The sequence below is a fragment of the Amblyomma mixtum genome, chromosome 10, assembly GCF_055824585.1.
Source record: "Amblyomma mixtum isolate Tamu chromosome 10, ASM5582458v1, whole genome shotgun sequence".
Lineage (NCBI taxonomy): Eukaryota > Metazoa > Arthropoda > Arachnida > Ixodida > Ixodidae > Amblyomma > Amblyomma mixtum.
Window position 1 is genome coordinate 158,198,922 of NC_143021.1, and position 15,549 is coordinate 158,214,470.

The 15,549-nt window shown below is 47.8% G+C and overlaps 1 long non-coding RNA gene across 3 annotated transcripts in view; it reads left to right on the forward strand.

The window, feature by feature from the left end:
* Positions 1–1,027: 1,027 nt before the first annotated feature.
* The window catches only part of LOC149327470 (uncharacterized), a 102,187-nt gene continuing 87,665 nt past the window's right edge, over positions 1,028–15,549 (forward strand). The window contains exons 1-2 of one of the 3 annotated variants that reach the window (XR_016285901.1): positions 1,028–1,349; positions 2,560–2,700. This is a non-coding gene — a long non-coding RNA (uncharacterized LOC149327470). Of the gene's footprint in view, positions 1,350–2,559; positions 3,350–15,549 lie in introns of those variants that run through there. The other 2 variants (XR_016285900.1, XR_016285902.1) reach the window with 2 other exon arrangements.

Consider the following 15,549-nt stretch of genomic DNA (forward strand, 5'->3'; position numbering starts at 1 on the left):
CAGGAAGGGAGGAACGCCACCACCCGTTCGGCGCCATGCCTTGCCCTTTGAACGCAGCGCTTCTCCCCCGGATCACGTATGACAACGAAGTGTAACGTGGCATTTATGTGCTTTTTGCACGCGTTATTAGAAATCGGAAATTATAATTCCGTGCATTATCAAACCCACAGCTCCACTGATATCTTGATAAACATTGAGAAGGCACTGGCAGCAGTTATTTTTTGTCTCGTTTGGAGACCAACCGGCGCTTGCATGCCGGTCGCGTAGGAGGGCTTAGAGAGTCTCGTTAAATCTCGTTAAGTCTCGTACGGTGCCCGGATGTTCTCGTTTCAGAGCCCGGATGACTGGAATTCAGTGCCCGGATGAGTGGATTTCAGTGCCCGGATAACTGGAATTCAGTGCCCGGATGACTGGAATTCAGTGCCCGGATAACTGGAATTCAGTGCCCGGATAACTGGAATTCAGTGCCCGGATGAGTGGATTTCAGTGCCCGGATGAGTGGATCTCGGTCTCGGCGTGACGTCACCACACTGCCGACAACGGGAGCTAAAAGCATTTCATGCTTAATACGCAAGCGTTGTGTGCAGTTTCAACGCGAACGAGCCAGCGGTTGAGGTAAGAAAAATTTTGAAAGTCTTTACAATAAAAACGCACAATACGGTATATGAAGAATATATGAAAGTGCGTGCAGAATAAATGGGTCATAGCAAATTTGTGAAAAAAAAATATTATTAGACCTAGAACTTATTGATGTATTTTCTTTTTTTTTTTTCTGCACGAGTTGATAAATGCATCATTTCAGAACTGATTACTGTTACGTGAAGAACACGCACCATATTTATCTGAAACGAAAAGTAATTTCTTTCGCACAAAAACAAAATTGTTTTGAGCCTTTTCTTTGCGCTCTTTAGCGTAGCGAGCATGAAAGCGCCATGAATCTAGTGATAGCACTCATCTCTCCACCGCCGCTTATGCCTCACGGCCTCATTTTTGTCAGCTCTCTTGTAGTGGTAGATAGAAAGCACGTGTCGGGCATAGAGAAAGATATTGGTAAAGAGCGGACACTCGGCGAAATCTGGCCCCAGGAAATGACGCGCAATCCTCCTCCTCCAATAGATAATCTTCCAACTCCAGGATGGCGCCACCAGTCTCTAAACGCGCGCGCGCGCGCGGGCGGGTAGCCGGCGCGGCGGCTCAGACCCATCCGAGTGGCAGACAACGGAGCGTCGTGGGGGCTATTTTGTGCGCGTGAAAGCGTGCGGCGTATTTGTTCGTGCGGGCAGACCGCAATTTTTTTCGTCTCCCTTGCCCTTCGACGCAGAACTCCTCCTGTTTATGACGGCGGCAAGGTGAGAAATGTTTATTTGTGGAAGTACGCTGTATTTCATGCAATTTAGGCGGCCGCGCCGGCCGCCGTTGCCTGTCTGCAGTTCGTGAAGCGGCGCGCTCGCTCTGTGGCCAGCCGGCTGTTGTTCACGCCATTCTTGCAGTTTGTGACAACGTCAAGGAAGGAATGTTTTGTTTTTGCAAAAGTACGCTACATTTCAAGCACTTTATGCAAAATTACGCTGCATTTCGAGCACTCTAGCTTAGTACGCCGGCGCAGTTGTGAAGGGCGCGCGCACGCTGTGTCATGCTACGCCGTGGCGGGAGCGGCGGGAGGAATGATGCTGCATGATGCAGCCTCGCCGGTCGGTGCGTAGAAACAAAAAAAAAAAACCTGCCCACGGCCTGTGGCCCGACGCGCTGTGCCTAGCGGTTAGTTTTGCTTGGTTTCGCGCTTTCTCGGGACGTCACGTTTTTGTATGGCCCCCGACAATATGTAACTTCTTATGGGTGACATTTGTCAGTGTAAGGTTAAAATGTACTTTTTTGAAAGTGGGCGAACGGCGAAGACGACCGTTCCCGCGCAGCAAGTACGGGACCGTAGTTTTCAAGACTGGTGGAAAAAAAAGATGACGCACGAAAAGCTCAAACCTTACTCTTGTAGTACGTATGTATGTATGTAGTACGTGTGAAAGAGTCCGTTATCTGCGCTCGTGGAAACGCACATTTCGCCCGTGCATTGACAGTACAGGGATGCGCTTTTGAAAACCGGCAAAAAAAGGCAACGCGTCGGGCTTTCTAAACTCTAAAGAGCTTGAAAACCAAGAACTGTTCCGCCGATAGTTTAATTTTCTATGCTTCTTAAAACATACGTTGCACCCGTGTATTTCTCAGTGCTCCTAACACATTGGGTACTTCTGGTTCGTAGTCCGTGTTGTGGCCGTCTTTGTACGAAATATTCTCGAACAAACCGCGTACTCTGCTGTCCACCTAGGTTTTAGAAGGTAGACAATAACGTCGGGGAATGTAGAAATGCTTGCAAAAAGCTGATTGGTATCTGCCGTGTAGTACGGTATGTGTGTACTTTGCGCAACGACGTTCAGCACGCGAGTTTCGCAAAAACATGTTTACTCCGCTCGTAATTTCGTTCCCTCGCCGCTTTCGCACCTTTTCACTGTTTACAGAGTTACAATATAAGGTGACTGAGAATGACCATACTTGCGAATTTTTCAGGTGATGCCACCCGTCGGCAACACCTGCTGTGTGCCGTGGTGCCGCAACAGGATCACCTTGAGCAGGAGGCCAGGAACCATCTTCCGCATCCCACGGCTTTGTTTATGTTGCACAAAATAAATGTTCTCATTTCACTCAAAACCTGGTGTCTTTTGTGGAGTGCTAATATTTGGCAAAGGCTGTGATGCAGCTGCGTTCATGGCTGGTCAAAAGCACTCGAAATCTATTTAATTATACGCTGCCAACGGCGCAGCGGGGCGCGGCGTATGCTAACATTCAAACCGCGCGCCCCTGAAACCGGAACCGGAAGTCGTCCCTGGCAGCGAGGCGCAGCGCATGCAGCCATTCAAACTGCGCGCGTTGAAACCGAAACCGGATGTTATGAGACTCCACCCGCTTGGTGCGCTGCAGTCAAATGGGCCGCTGGGCCCTATGGGAGTGTCCGCTCTTTACCAATATCTTTCTCTATGTGTCGGGCAACAAGTGTGCGGCGCGTGTTCTCATGTGTATGCGCGAATGCTTATGCTTTTAGCGCAAAACAAAATCGGACATGCTGCCTTTCCTGCATTTTCAGAAGGAGCACGTAAGAACTGTACCCGGCAGCTCGACAAGGCAGCCACATCGCTGGTTACTTCGTCAAACAGCATGGTGTAGTGCTCTAGTGTCAGATCTGTGCGCGCTCGCCGTTTCGTGAGGACTCTTTCTTTGTGCCTGTGCATTCGAGCTGCTCCCGCAGGTGTCAAGTTCCGTGTACCGGAGGAAATTGCACCGACAGCTCCGCTCCTACCTGGTAAGCTCTTCTCTAACCATCGCTGCGAGTTGTCACCAACTTTGCGTCTGCCTGAGTCTTGGCAATCTCGGCAGGCGCTAACACGCCGACCGAACCCGCTTGTCCAGGCTTAATAATGCGAGTGAAAGTAAACAGCATTCGCAAAACGTTGAGCGAACTCAGGAGAGGTCCTTCCCATACAGCACTCTGGGAGAAAAGTGTGGAGGAAAAATCGCGTGGTTTTTCTATAGTGTACTAGATTAGGTGTAGTGGGGCGAGGACTGGAGACGCTGTGAAGCTATAATCCCAGACACGCTTAGGTGGCGCTGCAGTACCTTTCACCTGGGTCATCGTCCGCACTCCCGCATGCTCCCACTCAAGCGGCGTTCTGGCGCGCGCATCGAATGTATTTTATGAAGTCGATTCAACGCTAATTCTATGGACGCTTAAAAGAAAGAAAGCATGCAACACTACATATACTGCTTACAAGTAGGGCTATGCGGAGACTGCGATAAAAACAAGGAACCTTTTACCACACACAGAACAGCATTTATTTTATTCAAAAATATACAGCACTGAAGGAAAAAGTACTGAGAAACTGCAGTTCACGTGCTCCTGCTGAGCTTAAGATGTTTAGCTCGCTGCCATTTTGTGGCATTTGAGCTATTCAGGCCCTTAATAAGGAAGTGCAAGCGCGTGAGTATGTAAAATGAAACAATTTTTACACTCACTTGTTCCCTGTGCTGATCGCAACCAACACTGTTAGAGCTCAAAAAGTTCGCTTTTACTTGTGACGCAACATCACAGATGCTGTTGGCATGCAGCTCTGTTACACTAAAACATTTAGTGAATATATTTTCGAGTGCAAGCATGAAGTTGTACAGCACTTTTGATGGGTACAACAGTCCACCCCAGTCACATTGCTCAGTAAAGCTAGAAGGGAGGCGGTCAGAAGCTGCTGCTGCTGGCTCAACTAGTAGTATCTTCTTACACGACGCACAGTTGAGGCTGAGCACGCATTTTCGTGCTACATATCCAGCAGTGTAGTATATAAGGCGTGCATCGCTTCTCTCAATCACAAGTGAGAAGTGTTGAGCACTGCTGCGAGGGATTGTTTTTAAAGAAATTTCTGCTTCCTCGAGTTTGCCTTGAGCAAGCATCTCATCAATCCTTTTTGGCCCAGGCTGTGAGCATTCCCGGTCATCAACACTAATCAGTGCACTAACAATGTCAGGCTCAGCATTAGCGCCATCAACGCTTCTGGCTAGGTTATAAAAGGAAAGGCAATTAACTGTAATCAAGAACTGCTCTGGTGAGGGGTGGGCATTGCAGCCACTTGACTGACGAACAATGCCAAAGAGGTTTTCAAGAGGGTCAGTGCTAAGCCGTGACGTCATCATGTATTTGAACCCAATAGTCTGAGTCAGGTACTGCAACAGCGAAAGTGTACTCATGATAGTGACTCTGAGTCCCGTTGATGTCGATTCACTAACAAAACCACCCTTACATGCTTCCCATCTCTTTAAATAATCCAGGAAGTCCATAAGGGCGGCTGCATCCGCAGAATTTGGCCTCAATGCCTGAGCTGCATACCGGGATGTCATGAGGAGATTAATCAGCTTCTCAATCCTTCTGCAAAAGCAAACAGCAGAAATGTAAATCATCAAACTATGCTTTCAAATATGCAGAAAAAACTGCTAAATGCCTACTTACGTAAAGAACTCCTGAGTTGCAGTGATGCTGCCACATTTTCTCTCAATATCATGTTTGTAGAACATCATTCCCCTCAAGACATTTGATCCAAAAAGTTGAAATGCATAAGACACTCTCATTTTCTCAAATGAGTTCGGATCAAGGTGTGCCTCTGTCAAACCAGGCATCACCTTCAGTGTCCTCACGTTGTTGTCACGGAGAAATGCCTCTCGGAGTGGCCGTACAGATACCTAGAAGCAACAGCATAAAGAGGAGGAAATATTAGTTTCAGTAGAAATGCAACCTTCACCAAACAAATGACATACTTTTCCCTCTGGTGTAGTGAAGCCAGTCTTCAGCAGGGAATTCCGCAGGCACTTAATAAGGTGGGGGAAATCTGAGATAAAATGTAAGTTTCTCTCATTGTCCACAGGGTGCTCCATTTTGCAGACAATATTAGTTGCCGATGCACACACTCCGGCCAATCTCCACATCTTGCGGTTCCATGCCGCTCCATCACATGTAATGTGATCCACAAACAGACCTGCTCCCAAATCCGGCGCTTGCATTCGTCATCGGGGACTCCAAACAAAGAAAGTTTTGGCGAGTTTTTAGCGCCACTGTACCCCGTCCTGCAACCAGGCGCGAAGTAGTAGTTCCTGCGTCGAGGCTTCATCGTGAAGAAAAAACACAGTACACCACGAACATCGGAGCACAGCGAAGCGTCAACACACAAGAAGCACGTCGAGACAGGTAAGCCGGCAAGCAGCCGCTGCGCCGCGCCGGAATCCCCAGGTGAAAGGCGCAGCTGCGCCACCTCGCGGCCGCTTGAGATTTCTGGGATTTGAGCTTCACGCGCGCAGCCTACCAGGGCCTTCCCTCGGCCCACTACACCTAATCTAGTACACTATAGTTTTTCTCGATCGGGAGGGCATCTTGGCCGGGCGCAGCTTAGCAACGGCGTCATAGTTGCTGTTTACAAATAGGACGGTAGCAGAGCACCGCGGCGTACCATTTGCTGTGCGTCGTAGGGGTACTTTTCTCAACTGCTCGAATTTCTGTTTTTGGTCGTGCTCATAGGCTGACGTTGGTGCCGTTTACTGGAATTCAGTCCGAAATTCTCGTTGTTGCGTGCACGGATTTCAACGTGTTCGGCGACAACGATCGCACAGGCATTTCGTTTACTGCTACACTCCTCGGAGACCGCCGCTGCTAAGGGGCATTCGCGCTGTTCGTTCACCAGTGATTCAATACGGCGTGCGTTACAAAGCGATTGCCACTGGTGTTGATTATAACATAACTGCCATTTTTGTTTTTCGGTGACTGCGCTTGTGTGAGCGTGGGGGCCATGACATGGGCGGAGAGCAATATTGTAAAGGAAGCAGCTGCGCTCGCTTTGTTTTTAGTATACAGAAACTTTGTTGCATGCCCGTTTGGAGCGTGTAACGTTTGAAGCGTCTAGCGAGCTATTTGCCTCTGGGACGTGCCGGGCTAAGTGTATTCCCAACTGAAAAAACGACCTCGGCCCTATGTTGGGCCAAAGTCGATAGCCAGCCTGGTCGACCTTGGCCCTAGCTTGGCAAACTAGGTTGGGCCGAAATCGGGATTGGTGATTAGCCTCACACCGGCCGACCTTTGGCTGCCAACATAGGACTGAGGCCGCGTATGCCGACATCGCCAGCCAGCGCCCTGCTAGGTTGTGAATCAATGACAAATCGTGGTTACCTTGTCTATACACCATTTTACGAGGAGCAGGCAAGAGAGGGAGAAATACTCTCAAACACGTGCGCTGTGCGACACCCCACTCTTGCCGTCCTCCCCTGGGATGATAATCCGGCGCGCGGAGCAACGTCCGCGGCTGCTTTAGGGTGCCTCGATGCGCGCGCTCCTCCCGCCGCCGCCGTGCAGGGTGGAGACAACCGCGTCGTCTGCTACGACGTCCGCCATTAGGATGCCCGCTCCGTACGCAGCCAAGGGCGGCGAGCCAGCCAGTGTCACATTCACGGTTTTTGTAATTTCGCGACATCGGCTGTTATGAAGCCGTGGTGGAGGACATCGGAAATTTCGTCCACCTCAGGTTTTTATTAACATGCACCGATATCGACCTAGTACAAGGCACTGTGTTTTTCAGCTCTATCGAAACTCGGCCGCCGCGGCTGTGTCGCGCCCGTGCAGCCGAGCGCCATATACCGCCCAGCGAACACATCCGGGCCACTTTTAATGTTTCTTTGTAGTTTCAAACGTGATTTATAATTTTTGCGGAGCATTACTCGCTAATACTACAAAATAAACGACTTCTGGAACATTTTTGTGTTAAGCTTGAGTATACATATAGGCATGTTCTTTCATTTTACATTACACAATATAGTACTTTACGGCTATTTTATGCTCAGAAAAGCATTCCCATAGCTATTCTGAATTTCGTTTTCCTTTCTTTCGCGTTACTTTCGATATGCAGATGGAGATAAACAAACTTTTTAATACATGCCAGATTACTTGGTGCTTCACACATATGGTTTCTATAGCATTAAATTTTGACTCACGCAGTCACGGACTATAAGCCCTGTTTAGCATATCTTATGCAGCAATATAATGTAAACTGCTCACTACTATAAATCAGATATCGATGCCGCTAAAATAAAGCAGCCACACGGTTTCTGAACAATGAAAAAAGAAACTGCATCCGATAATTAGCGATTTCCGATGTGATAGCTTGTTTATTTGGTCGGAAACCTTAAAATGTCAAAAACAAGCGCTACAACTCACTGCAAATTAACTGCAGCGCATGTCTTGCTTCCATGCCCATTGACTCTCGCAGCTTCGAGCTGACGCAGGTGAATGCGTAGCCGTACTCTTGCATAACTTGATATCAGTATGTTTGCCAGAGAATCCTTGTGTTGCTGACAGGCCTCCATAGTGAATCGTGTGTTCTTGTTTAAATATTCTGTGACAGCCTTGTATACGATAGCCTTGTATACTTGTATACGATAACTTGTATACGATTTTAAATATCTGTACATAAACTTCAAGTATTCGCCTTACCCCTGCATCTCAACTCATCACAAGACCGTCTCTGGCGGGGCACCTCTGGTGCGTGGAAAGAAGAACCTGTGAAATTTACTACCCTGCTAGGGCTTAATGAACTGTCCACGCACTAAAAAGAGACTGCAAAGTGACATTTGTTTACAGGGACTTACAGGCAAAACAAGAGCAAAGTTCACATCAAAATCTGAAAACATTAGAAATGGCTTGACAGACACTTCCCGCAAGAAAAGAAGGCACTGCATAAGTTACGCTTGGAGGTATTCTTACAGAACAGTATCACATTTTGTCCAATGGACAGGTTCAAATACACAGATCAAATGAGCATAGACCCATTCGAGCACTTGTGCAATTAGCAACAGTTATATATATAGATGCTGGAAACGGCTTGGCAAAACTCAATTTCACTAAAATGGACGGCATGATAAACATACATTTATGCCTAGAGCTGTTTTTCCACATCAGTATCAGAGAATGTAGGCAGAAAGCCACTCTCCACTAAGGCAAGACTAAAAAAAAGTCAGCAAAGAAACATTTGTTAATGCAAAGCATGACTAGAACAGTTTGCAAAAAAAAAAAAAAAACACCTTTCAGGACAGGGGCTCCATGCAGGGGAGGCACCTGCTGATGCAGTTGCATAAAAACAACAGAAAGAAAAACAGCTACACCAAGAACTTAAACAAACAAGGGAAGGGGAATGAGGGGCTCGTTATAAATATGACAGAAGCCAACAGCCACAGAAACCAAGGGGCACAGGGGATTGTTTTAATTTATTTATTTTGTGGTGTTGATCAATTTAGAATATTACTGAATATGTTATCGCTTAAAGCTAATTGATTAGAAAAGCAGAAGAAAAAACAACCGTCGGTTTGCTGCCGGTGGGATCCGAACCCACGACCTCCGATATACGCGTCCGGTGCTCTACCTCTGAGCTACTGCGACGGCTGTCAAATCTTCTGCTTTCGGGGGTATTTATGTTTACAAGTAACCTAACCTTGAGAGTGTTCATCAGCGCCACCCACGTTCATAAGCGGCGGACGTAGTACGTCCTGAGTTACCGCAGGTGTGACGTAGAACGTCATCAAACGGAGAGGGTGGAAGCTGCGTGAGAACCCTCTTATGCTTCCTATGGCGTCAAGGCTGCGTAATTCGGACGCGTAATTCGGAGGTCGTGGGTTCGGATCCCACCGGCGGCATGTGGTTGTTTTTTCTTCTTCTTTTCTAATCAATTAGCTTTAAGCGATAACATATTCAGTAACATTCTAAATTGATCAACACCACAAAATAAATAATTAAAAAAAAAAATCCCCTGTGCCCCTTGGTTTCTGTGGCTGTTGGCTTCTTTCATATTTATAACGAGCCCCTCATTCCCCTTCCCTTGTTTGCTTAATTGCTTAGCGAGGGCCTCGGTTCTGGCAGCCTTGATGCCATAGGAAGCATAAGAGGGTTCTCACGCAGCTTCCACCCTCTCCGTTTGATGACGTTCTACATCACACCTGCGGTAACTCAGGACGTACTACGTCCGCCGCTTATGAACGTGGGTGGCGCTGATGAACACTCTCAAGGTTAGGTTACTTGTAAACATAAATACCCCCGAAAGCAGAAGATTTGACAGCCGTCGCAGTAGCTCAGAGGTAGAGCACCGGACGCGTAATTCGGAGGTCGTGGGTTCGGATCCCACCGGCGGCATGTGGTTGTTTTTTCTACTGCTTTTCTAGTCAATTAGCTTTAAGCGATAACATATTTAGTAACATTCTAAATTGATCAACACCACAAAATAAATAAATAATTTAAAAAAAAATCCCCTGTGCCCCTTGGTTTCTGTGGCTGTTGGCTTCTTTCATATTTATAACGAGCCCCTCATTCCCCTTCCCTTGTTTGCTTATGTACAGTACATGTCATGCTTAAAAGGAATACGAGAAATGATTAAATTTGCGCCTAATGCAGGTAAAAGTAGGCTTCACTGTGAATCAGAAACACAGCATCAGACTCCTCTCGAGCACTTTGTGGTTTATTTTTCCCTACTTCTGGTGAAAGCTACCTTTCTCAAGTTACAACTTGGTTTAACCATTTCTCGTGTCATGTCAGCAAATACCTGCACCAATTTTTTTAAAAGTGTAGTCGATTTAATATTCTGAACAAGAAGTGAACTGAAAATAAAATTGGGCTCAGCTAAGGGAAGCCTTGTTATTACGTTGCAGTTCATATTACAGATTCCTCCACACACTTTCAAGGAAATAAATGTTCAGTTAAAACAAATTTCCATTACTTTTTAATCAATGGTTTGGTACCTTCCCGCAGTCATGGCTGGCTATATAGCTGCATGAATTTTCATATATTCTAGTACTATTGTGATTGTTGAACAAAAGGAAATCTGGCTGTATACAGGTGTGGCACTATTAAGCACACAGCCTTGGACGCACGAAGGCACACCCATGTCACACATGTCACATGGGAGCATGCCATGCAGCCTGCTCTGCAGCTCATCTCTAGCGATGACGACCATGGCCCAGCTCTGCTGCAGTCCGACACAACCAAGAGTGTGATAAGCAGCGTGGGACTGGTTCAGTGTGCTGCTAAATGACATGCATTCTCTTTAGATGCCTATACTCTACATGGAGAGCCCAGATTTACTGCGCTGCAACGACTACAAGGTGGTCTTGGAAACGCAAGACTTGAATGCACCTATTACACCAAAAATTAAATACACCTAAAGTACAGTCACCCACATATTTGTCTAGAGTGCTCTATTGAGCTCTCTATTAAGCTCTATTGAGCGTTATTCATCACTGTCTTAGTGTGTTATTTTTTTCAGACACTGAGAAACTAGTTAAAATCGTTGCAAACATCTGTGCACAAAATTGTGTTCTCTACATCACTCATAACTGACAGCATTGTAATCTGTAGTGCGTGGCTCAAGTGCTTGCAACTGGTGTGTGGACGAGAGTACAAAAATCTCCCAGACTGTGGCGACTGAATGAGCAAATTTAAAAGCTACCCCATTTTAGTTTATAAGCTTACTAGTTGAAATGGCTGACTTCACTTCCGTCACTACAAACACTTAACCATTCACCCACCATAATCTCGAATCAATTTATTCAGATCCTTGAAAGTACTAACAAAAAAGCAAAGAAGCTCTTCGGCATACTTATTGTACAAGACGCACACGTTTGGACTAGCAAGGATTCTAATGGCAACATAGAGCACAAGAAAGTGTTCATACCTCTTTCTATCCAGTACACCCTTCAACACCACTAAACCCAGGCACAAAAGGAACAAACGAAGTTCAGTAGCTTTCCAAAAGCCTAAGTCACTCAGAGGGCGTGGAAGGCGAACAAACTCTCTACAGCAGAACTGCCTGAGGTCAGTCAACCGCTGCGAGATTAATTAAGACCAAGGCACAGACATACAGGATACATTGACATGCGATATCAACCAACTCTAGAAACTTTAATTAAAAACTTTAATGTTAAATTACCCGATATTGAGAACATATAAATGCGTACCACTTTTGTGACACGGCTCCCCACTTTCAGATTATTGTCATGGAAATAGCGAGCACCACACAAAGTAAAAGGCAAGCGGACACACAGTCAACGGCGGCTGTTCTCAATGGAAAATCACACTCGAAGAGCGCGCGCATCTCTAACTTCTTTGTCTTTCTGATGCCACGTGAAACCACCAGGTGGCATTACTCCCCCTCTTAAAAAAAAATAGATGCACACGATCACAGGGAATGCTTCAGATGCGGAGCACTGCGTTCAGCGGGTATAGTACGGCTTCATGCGAAGTACTTGCACTACGTCAGATTGGTGTTGTCGACTAGAACATGGCACAGCTCCATCTGGAACAACTTCATAATTCACATCTGATATTCGGTGCAGCACCCTGTAGGGTCCAAAGTAACGGTTGAGAAGTTTTTCCGAAAATATGGAATAATATTTTAAACTAACAAAACGTGGCATGCAGGCCGACACAATGCATGGACATGCAATATACCATAAGTAGCACATAACGAAACGAAGTTCAGACAGCATATAGGAGTATAACCCGATACTCCACAATGCAAGCAAGATAACATGAAATCTACAGCCGGCTAAGGTAGTCTGCCCCGACGTTCTGACTACCCTTAATATGTTGTACACGGAAATTATACTCCTGGAGGAGCAAATTCTAGCAAAGAACTCGGCTGTTCAGTTGCCTACTGTTCTGGATATAGGCCAGCGGCTGGTGATCTGTCTGCACAAGAAACTCGGCACCATATAGGTAGGTCGAAAACTTTTGTACTCCCCAGACCAAAGCAAGGCACTCTCGTTCGATAGTGCTGTAGGCTACCTCCCTAGCCAGCAACTTTCGGCTTGCATACGCGATAGGGTGTAGCATTCCCTCGTACTGCTGCAGGAGCACAGCGCCTAAGCTAGTGTCGGAGGGATCAGTGCACAGTACAAAGGCCTCTTTGAAGTTTGGCAGCCGCAAAATTGGGGGATTAGATATACAGTGCTTGAGCTTGCGGAAGGCTTCCTCGTGCACGGGTTCCCATTTCACAGCGTTACTTTTACCCTTCTGGGTCAGCTGGGTGTGGGGTGCGCTTATCTCTGCATAGTTGGGGAGAAACTCCCTGTAATAGCCTGTCAATCCCAGGAAAGCTTGCACCTGGCGCTTTGTCTTTGGTGGCCCGGCCGCTTGTATCTTGTCCAGAGTTTTTCCCAGGGGCGCCAGCTTGCCTGCTCCGATTCGGTGGCCGAGAGGAAATCAATTTCTGTCATCCCCAGTTCACACTTGCTGGGTCGCACCGTGAGCCCGGCTGCTTCAATTCGGCCAAAAAGTTGTAGTGCGGCAATGTGTTCTTCCCAGGTCGAGCTGGCGACCAGTATGTCGCCGTAGTAGTGTTTTACTCCAAGAATGCCGCCAACGCATTGGTTTGGTGAAAACTGCGGGCGCCGTCTTGATGCCGAACGGCATGAAGCGGAACTGGTAGAGTCCCGACGTTGTGGAAAACGCTGTCTTAGCCTTGTCGTCGTGAGACAGCGGGATCTGCCAGTATCTCTTTACGAAGTCCACCTTGGAAAAATATCTCATCTCCTGCCGTGGCAAAAACGGTATCGACTCTGGGCATAGGCTCCGAGTCTCCGACAAGAACATCATTCAGCCTCCGAAAGTCGATGCAAAGGCGATTACTTCCATCCGGCTTTTTGACCAGGAGTACAGGAGAGTTATATGGAGACACTGACTTCTCAACAATTCCCAGCCTCTCCATTCCTTGCACTTCGCTCTCAATATGTTGCTGGGTTGCAAACGGTTGATGCACTGGTTGACGTGAACTGGTGCGGTTGTCGTAAGCGGGAGATTGCACTCCATCCATTCTGTTTTGCCGGGAACATTAGAGAAAATAGCCACGTGCTTCTCCATTGTGGACAAAAGGAGCTGTTTCTTTGCGGCATCGAGGTGTGGGGATAGTTTCACTTCTGCCACTCCCTCTGTTTTTTCAAACTCTGGAACTGGCAGCTTAATGTCCTCATCAGGTTCAATCAGGCTGCTGATCACCAGGCACAGTCTGTTGGCGGGTGTGTCTCCCCTCCCTCCATACTTTTTTAGCATGTTTGCATGAAAAATCTTTGACCCGCTAGCCGTCTCAATGGCGTAATCTGCGTCTCCTTTCTTGGCGGTGACCTTGAATGGGCCCTTCCGCTGCAGCAACAGCTTGTTGCTATCAGTTGGGAGCAGCACTAACACCTTGTGGCCAGGTTTGAAGTTCCGGTCTTTTGCCTTACGGTCGTAGAACTTCCTATAATGAGTCCCCGCCCTTTGAAGTTCCTCATACGCCAAATGACACGTCTCTTCCAGTCTGTTTCGAAGGTGGAGTACGTGCTCGTAAGTGGTCTTTGCCTCTTCATCTAGGCTCTCGTTCGTCCACACCTCCTTTAGGATAGCCAGTGGCCCACGCACGTGTCAACTGTAGAGGAGCTCAAACGGCGAGAAACCCAGGCTGGATTGGGGAACTTCCCTGTAGGCAGAAAGAAGAGGGGATAGGTACCGATCCCAGTCTTTTGGCTTCTCAGCGCACATTCGCCTCAGCATCGTCTTCGGTGTGCCATTGAACTTCTCCACTAACCCGTTAGCCATGGTATGGTATGGAGTGGTGTGAAGTTGACGGATGGAAAGCAGCCGTGCCACGTCCTTCATCAATTCTGAGGTGAAGTTTGCGCCACGGTCGCCAGTACATCGTGGGGGACACCGAATCGCGAGAACATCGCCACCAGAGCTTCGGCAACACGCTCGGATTCTGTGCCTGGCAAAGCCACTGCGTCCGGGTAACGGGTGGCATAGGCGATCAGTGTTAATGTGTATCTATTGCCCTGTTTGGACGGAGGGTAGATTGGCCCGACAATGTCAATGGCCACTTGTTTGAAGGGGGTGTCAATGACTGGTGCCTTCCCAAGGGGAACATGTGGCACTCTCCCCTTCGGCGTGGTTCGCTGACTAATGTATCATGATGCCACGAATCTCTTTACATCCGCCGTGATGCCAGGCCAGAAAAACTCTTCTGAAATCTGCTTTTTTGTTTTCTGGGCTCCCAGAGGTCCTACCGTTACGCTGTCATTAGCCATCTTGAGCACCGTTTCTCGGTGCCGTTCGGGGACGACCAGCTGTCGCACCAGTCCGTCCTTCTCCGTGTAGCATCTGTACAACAGACTGCCTTCCTTCTTGAACAGAATGCTGCTCTCACCATCCCGGCACCTTAATTGCTTGTCGATTTGTGAGAAGCACGATTGCAGTGATCGATCCTTTTCTTGATCGGCTGCGTAGCTTTCATCATCCCCGAATTGTCCTTCAGCGTCCGGAGTGCCGATTCTGGAATTTCGGGGGCCCTTTTTGACCTGAGCGTGAGTTACTACAGCGGCGGTGGTTTCGGCGATTAAATCCATTTCCAAAGTAGCCCCTTCGACTGGTTCAACGGGATCATCGGGAATCCTTGCACCCTCTATATTACCCAGTATCAGGTCATATATAGATAGGGTCTTGCATGCACAGTGCTACGAAATTTCCGCTGTAATAGGGGGTCTGGACCTGCACCTGCTCTACTGGGAGCATCTTCACTGTGCCGTCGACCAAGTACACGGGTTTACTTGTCCCCGTTAGCTGGTCATCTGTTACCAAATCCTTCCGGATAATCACGGTGTTACAACCGGTGTCACGCAACACAGTGATTGCCCTCCCGTTCAAACTTCCTGCAACTACGGGTAATCCTTCCACCAGAAACCTCTTCCGCGCCGTTCGCACTGCACTGACAACGGGAATACGGCTACCATCCTTCAACTCAAGGTAGCCGTTGCAAATGTTCTCTTCGACTTCCCTCAGCGAGGGGGAGTACCCACAGGCTGCCTGGTTCTGGTCAGGCGCCCCTTGTCGACACGCATTCGCTTTGTGCCCTTTCCGGCCACACTTGAAGCAGTGGGGGAGGTGGTTGGCAGGGACGCTGCTCTGAC